This window comes from Octopus bimaculoides, chromosome 14 (assembly GCF_046866305.1).
Source record: "Octopus bimaculoides isolate indiv1 chromosome 14, ASM4686630v1, whole genome shotgun sequence".
NCBI classification, from domain to species: Eukaryota; Metazoa; Mollusca; class Cephalopoda; order Octopoda; family Octopodidae; genus Octopus; species Octopus bimaculoides.
The window spans coordinates 29,912,864-29,920,380 of record NC_142941.1 but is presented as its reverse complement, the minus strand read 5'-3'; positions in this window follow the sequence as shown (position 1 = coordinate 29,920,380).

Genomic DNA, 7,517 nt, shown 5'->3' with positions numbered 1-7,517 from the left:
ATTCTTTGAAAATGTAATGGAAGTTAATGTTAATCCATTAACATAAATTGTTATTGAAAAAGGCATAACTACTGTTTAATACCCCACCGATTTTGTTGCCTTATAACTTCCAGAATAATGCATACTTTTTAACGAAACTTTCACCAAATAATCGCTTATATCCTGCAGATTGAGGGTATGTAAAGATTTGTTGGAAAAAATTTTTTGAGGGGTTGGAGAGAGGAGTTTCAGAAAATTCACAGGATCTGATATTTTCCTGTCATAACTTTCTGGAAAATAGGTATTTTTAATGAAGTTTTATACAAATACCTTTCAAATGGTGTGGATTACGATTACAAAGAAATTTGAAGGAAAAATTTTAGGAAGGGGGCGGGTGGGAGGAGTTTCTGGAAAACAGAGTTTCGGATCAGACGGTCCACATAAGTTGGAATTTCTCTGTTTTGACGGGGATTTTTTCCAATGTTTTTCACCAAAGTCTTCAGAATGATGGGAAGCATCTTTTCATGAAAAAAAGAAAACAATTAAAAAAGTTTTTTTTCACTCCTGCCACCCACTCACCACCCCAGTCCAGAAAGATTTTGGCCATTTTTTTTTTCTTCCCTATGCACTTAAAACCCTTGAGAGAAACATTTTTGGTTAAAAAAAAATTGTTAATTATTTCAGAGGAAAACGTGTGATTTAAGGGAGATCTGGTTATTGTTTTTAGCACATCCCAAAACCTCTCTCTTTGTTTCTTTCTCACTCATGCATCTATTGATATCTTTCAATATTTTTCTCCCCACAAACAAATTTTATGGAATGATGATGTCAAAGTAACACTTGTGTAGTCCCAACCGAGCAAGGCCGTGTTATGTGTGTGTGTAAGAAAAAAAACACTTAAAAACATCTTTCGTGTTCATATTAATCTGTCAAATGTAATGTTTATTTGTTCATATTATTTTGAATTATTCAGGTTCAAGAGGGGTGTCCACAATATTTGCTTGTAACTTAGTAAATTTTTTACATACAGATTTGAAATTTTGTCAGTGGGTGCTTTATATACCTCTAGTTTTTAGTTATGTAATTTTAGCTGATCTTGCTGAGTAAATTTAACTAACAAGTGTAAAATCAATAACAGTATGGATAAACACTAAAATTGAAATTCTTAATGCATCTTACCTGCTTGATTTGTTACTAAAATTATCCCAGATGGCAACTGACAAAAATTTTGCCACTTTTTAAGATGAGGTACATTAATTTGAATTACTTAAAATACAAGTATTATCAATACAAGAATTTATTTTTTCAGTAAATATTTCGTACCGCAGTATGGAATAATTTTTTTGCACAGTTTTTTGGGGGTACATTCAAATCCAGGCAGGGCCAAATGAGGTCCCGCAAGTTATTTATAATAATAAGTGGCATTATATCGGGGTTGAAAGAATGACACGTACAATATTAAATATGCTATGACAATCTGAAAACAATAGAAACTTTTAAACGTTTACCGATTTGTATGAAATGTTGTGGTTAACAGACTTGAGTTAACAGAAGCTAAATGTTACGGAAGATAATTAGTCCGCTAATGATTTTCAAAGTTAGCTTAAAACTTAAATCGTTAACAAAAATGTTGATTTCATTAATTGAAGATTAATAGACTTATACCCAGCTCTGATCCAGATCATATCTAAATAGAGTATTTGTTAGATCAGTGAATAGAGATAGCATAGGATGTCCACAGTTCAAACTGATCAACTACACAGACTGCAAATTTGTGGTATAGTCAGCCACTTAAGATAGGACCTGTAGATAGGGACCCTGTTATTGGAAGCTGAATGTGTCCTCACTGATAAACAATGAATACAGGAACTGGATTAGGGAACTAGTTAAGCAGCAGTTGATGGAAGGCAATTGTTAACAACTGGTGGTGAGTTGCCCCTGATTAGAGTAGAATCATTTGCATTTAGCAAAAGCTATAAATAGGAAGAAATCGATTAGAGGAAGATGTTGGCAACCTAGAAGAAGCGAACAGTAGACTCACCACAGCCGATGTACTAGTGGCGAGCATAGCCCTTGGTCACTTCTTCGAGCCGAAACACAAAGGCTGCATTGTAAGAGCTAAGGCCATGTGCTCAAACATGAAGGAATTATAGCTGTCTGATGAACCTGAAAGATGGAGACATGACATAGCAAAAAAAAAACACAATCAGGTCTTTAACAGACCGCGACAGGGGCATAGTACCCGGTTTCTGCAGCTTTCTAGTAGCAATTCGAGTGACTGTTTGGAGAGTGTGATAGGTCACCAATTGTAATGGACTTTAGTTCGTACCTGAAACAGGGTAGGCAATAACTAGTTGCATAAGTCGTAAACCGCTTCTTTTCGATGGTCTGCTCTATGAATTCTATGAGTTCATGCTAAATTTATTTGGCAGCCTCTTGACAGATGTCTACCATAATGGGTAGCAGAATGGGAGAATTTCTAATGCTGTTAGCCAGGGAGTGGTAACGCTACAGATGAAGAACGCCGACAAAGGGTATGCGCTGGGCAATTTTCACCCCATAATCTGCTAAACACAGAGTTTAAGACTTTGACTAGAGTGTTAAAGAAAAGGCTGATGTTTGTCGTTGATTGTCTGTTTGGAAAAGAACAAACGTGTGGGATTCTGAACAGGACTATCAACAACAACCTCCACCTTGTGCGATACACTACTATGAGAAGCCATCCTGAAATCAGCTGGGTTTGGACCCGTTTTCAGAGGTTGGATCACAGCAATGCAGAGCAGTACCTTCTTGGTGGTCAAAAACACGGTCACCTGTCGAAACCATTTCGCATTGCACACTCAGTCCATCACAGCATCCCACTGTCGCTTCTTCTGTACATGCTGGCTCTTGAACCACTGCTGCTGATGTTGGAACAGTTGAGGGTATCAACACAGATGACGCCACTGTCATGGTGTTGGATGTCTCCAAAGTGGAAATTGTCAGCACCAAAAGAAAACAATACAAATTTGTTGCTGGAGCCAAAATCAATGCCGATAAGTTAGTAGGTTTGTGACTGGACAGTTGGAGGTGCAGGTCTATACTGTTTGACAGTGTCGTTAGAAGCTGGACTGATGGACCAGTTAAACTGTTTGAGGTTCCATCCCGATTTCCAGATGGATAAGAACTACGACAAGATGACAAACAGGGTGACCAGTCTTACCCAGAAAAGAGCAGAGAGGAAGCTGTCTCTGAAGGCAAAGGTGGCGAATTCCTGCATCACCTCCATTATTATTTACTGCCTGACCAGCATGTCTTGGCCCGGTTACCGTTTGATCAGGCTGGAATGCCTGTTATAAATTTCTTGTGGAAATGACATGTTCCGGTGTTCAGGCTGTTAGTCTTCTGCCATCACCTACTGTGTGGCGGCTTAAGCATTCTGTGGCTACTGATGTGCAGACATAAGTTGAGGTTGCTCCACTTGTAATGATTACTAGAGGCTGAATGTGTGTAGGCTCTATTCAGGAGACATGTCTTTCTGCAGCTCGTCTCCTTGACGAAGCTGCAGTCCTGGAAAGAAAAAAAAACTCGGAGTGGGTGCCTGGCCCTTAGAGTATCATAAGGCACTCACAGCCCTTTACCAGTCAGGCAATGGAAATGGTAGATGTTCTGCTTTAGTAATAAATAGAGGATTAGTGGCAGGGAAGAGCGACAACATTCTTGAGGAAACTTTGGGTGTTGTCGAAAACAAAATGCTAGTCAATTTCAGACCTTGTGCCTGTAGTAGAAAGGATTATCATTATTACTCAGGTGGTGAGCTGGCAGAACCATTAGCACACTGGGCAAAATGCTTAGCAGCATTTTGTCCACCTTCACATTCTAAGTTCAAACTCCAGTTTGCCTTTCGTCCTCTCAGGGTCAATGAATTAAGTACTTCACGTGATGATCTTTCTTTTCCTTCATGGCTGTCATAGAGACTGCACGTATCCCATCTGTCTCTCTCTCTCTCTTCTATCTTTCATCTTGTCAAAGAGAATATTTCTCCAGTGTTTGCTATTTTACCTTCGTCTGGTGTAACGACCCTCCATGTCTGTTCTCATTCAGTTTCCTTGTATGTCTCCACTGTCCTGTTTTTGTTACCCATTTTGGTTTGTGGAAGCTACTGCCCTCCGAAGACTCATATTGTCATTCAATGCTCGAAATAAGGAGTAGATGGATAGCCGACAACTGATGAAGGGTCATTCTTTATGTTACTTGTCTTGTTTTCTGTTTGTTTCTCTCATTGTTTATGTATTCAACTCTTTTGTTTTCGTATTACATGTTGTTTACAGTTCGTGGAGGCGCAATGGCCCAGTGGTTAGGGCAGCGGACTCACGGTCATAGGATTGTGGTTTCAATTCCCAGACCAGGCGTTGTGAGTGTTTATTGAGCGAAAACGCCTAAAGCTCCACAAGGCTCCGGCAGGGGATGGTGGCGAACCCTGCTGTACTCTTTCACCACAACTTTCTCTCACTCTTTCTTCCTGTTTCTGTTGTACCTGTATTTCAAAGGCCAGCCTTGTCACACTGTGTCATGCTGAATATCCCCGAGAACTACGTTAAGGGTACACATGTCTGTGGAGTGCTCAAACACTTGCACGTTAATTTCACGAGCAGGCTGTTCCGTTGATTGGATCAACTGGAACCCTCGACGTCGTAAGCGACGGAGTGCCAACAACAAAACAACGGTTTGTGACATCTTGTACTGGTATATGCATATATATGTGTGTGTGTATGTGTGTACATATACATATATATATATATATATATGCATATATATATATATATATATATATATATATATATTATTTGTATTATTATTTGATTGAATGCCATGCATCCATTTCCAAGTATGTTTATCTTAATATTTTTGATGTGACTCTACCCTTTACTGTTCTCTCTCTCCCCCTATCACTTCCTCTTTCATCCTTTCTCTAATTCCATTTTTTCTCCCCTTCACCATTTTCTTTCTACCTCTTTCTCTCACCCTCTTTCTCCTTTACACTCTCTTTTTGCACACACGTAACCATCATCCATCTTTCTTTTCCTCATGTGATGATCTTTCTTTTCCTTCATGGCTGTCGTAGAGACTACACATATCCCATCTGTGTCTCTCTTCTGTCTTTCCTCTTATCAAAGAGAATATTTCTCCAGCATACACTATGTTTGTTTTTATTTGGTTTCTTTGTATGTCCCTACTGTCCTGTTTTTGTTACCAACTTTGACCCTTTGCAAATCCCAAATTTTATTTTGGTTTATGGAAGCAACTGCCCGCAAAGACTCATATTGTCGTTCAATGCTCGAAATGAGGAGTAGATGGACAGCTGACAATTGATGACAGGCCATTCTTTATGCTACTTGTCCAGTTTTCCATTTGTTGCTCTCGTTTATGTATTCAACTCTTTTGTTTTCGTATTTCATGTTGTTTACAGCTTGTGACGTCCTGTGCCCATATATGCATATATATATATATATATATATATATATATATATATATATATGTGTGTGTATGTGTGTACATATACATATATATATATATTATTTATATTATTATTTGATTGAATGCCATGCATCCATTTCCAAGTATATGTATATATATATATATATATATATATATATATATATATATATATATGTATGTATATAGACATATATGTATATATATATATATATTATCATCATCATCATTTAATGTCCGTTTTCCATGCTAGCCAGGGTTGGATGATTTGACTGAGGACTGGCAAACCAGATGGTTGCACCAGGCTCCAATCTGGCCACACTCAAATGTGTAACAGATTAAAATTCTAATACATATATATATATATATATATATATATATATATATATATATATATATATATATATATATATATATATATTAGAATTTTAATCTGTTACACATTTGAGTGTGGCCATGCTGAAGTACCACCTTTTAGTTGAAGAAATCAACACCTGAACTTATTCTTCGTAATCCTGGTGTTTATTCTATCACTATCTTCTGCCGAACTGCTAAGTTACAGGGATGCAAACACACCAACATCGGTTTCTAAGTGATGGTGGGGGGAACAAACACAGACTCAAACACACACATGCACACACACATTTATATATATATATAGGACAGACTTCTTTCAGTTTCCATCAACTAAATCCACTGACATAGCTTTGGTCAGCGAAAGGCTACAGCAGAAGACAAGGTACCACGCTGTGAGACTGAACCTGGAATCATGTGGTTGGGAAACAAGCTTCTTAGCACACAACTACACCTGCACCTACCTATATATATATATATACATATATCTGTACAAATATATATACATCTATATATATATATATATATATATATATATATATATATATATATATATACACATCTATATATACATATACATATATATATACATACACATATATATATATATATATATATATATATATATATATATACATATAAATATATATACACATATATACATATATATATATCCATATATATATATATATATATATATATATATATATATATATATATATATATATATATATATATATATATATATATATATAAGCACAATTAATGGTTTCAAACTTCATTGAGGAATAGCAAAATCCTATGAAAGTATTGATTAATTAACTATACAAAAAGTATTGAACATTTTATTTAAAACTCCACTGCAAGGTAACCATGGTTTATATATATTTTATTTATTATAATAATAAGATGAGAGAATAGGAAGGTAATTAATAAATTATTATTTATTAATTAAAAAATTAACAAACATCCCTTACAGCTATTTCAATTCAGGCTCTCAGAAAATTAATTAAATTAAAAATTATTTGAAAGTCGAATCTCTTCAGATGTAGATAAAGGTATACAAAGTAGGTGCTGACTATATATATATATATATATATATATATATATATATATATATATATATGTATGTATGTATGTATATATATATATAATTATGTAACTGTAAGATTCAAGGATGTCAATGCAGGAAGTTTGTAAACTGTGAGCAGTCTGTGGTAAGTATAAAAAACAATGTTCAGGCACAACAATAATTTATTGGTGTCAAAGGTTGTAGGTTTTTCCCATATCGAAATCAATATGCTGAAGAAACTTGGATTTCCTTAACAACAATGTAACCTTCATATAATTAAAGTATCTTCAGCCTGATGAGTAGCTGGCCGAGTATTGCTCATTGAGTAATTATTACATCAGAGGAGCTGCTAGCTAGGAAACATATGTAGTCTGGATTTTACCTGCTCCACTCACTCAATTTGTATTGTGTGTGTATGTATATATATATATATATATATATATTATTTTGTTTAAAAGAGTTCCAACACTGTCTGTTTTTTATGTTTTATTTATATTCCTGCAGAACCAATGTGGGGTATAGAATATGGAATATACAATATATAATATAATATACAATATACAATATAAAATAAAATAAAAATGGATGGCACCATGAAAGAAAGTATTGAATGTAGATGAAATATTGAGTGTTCAAT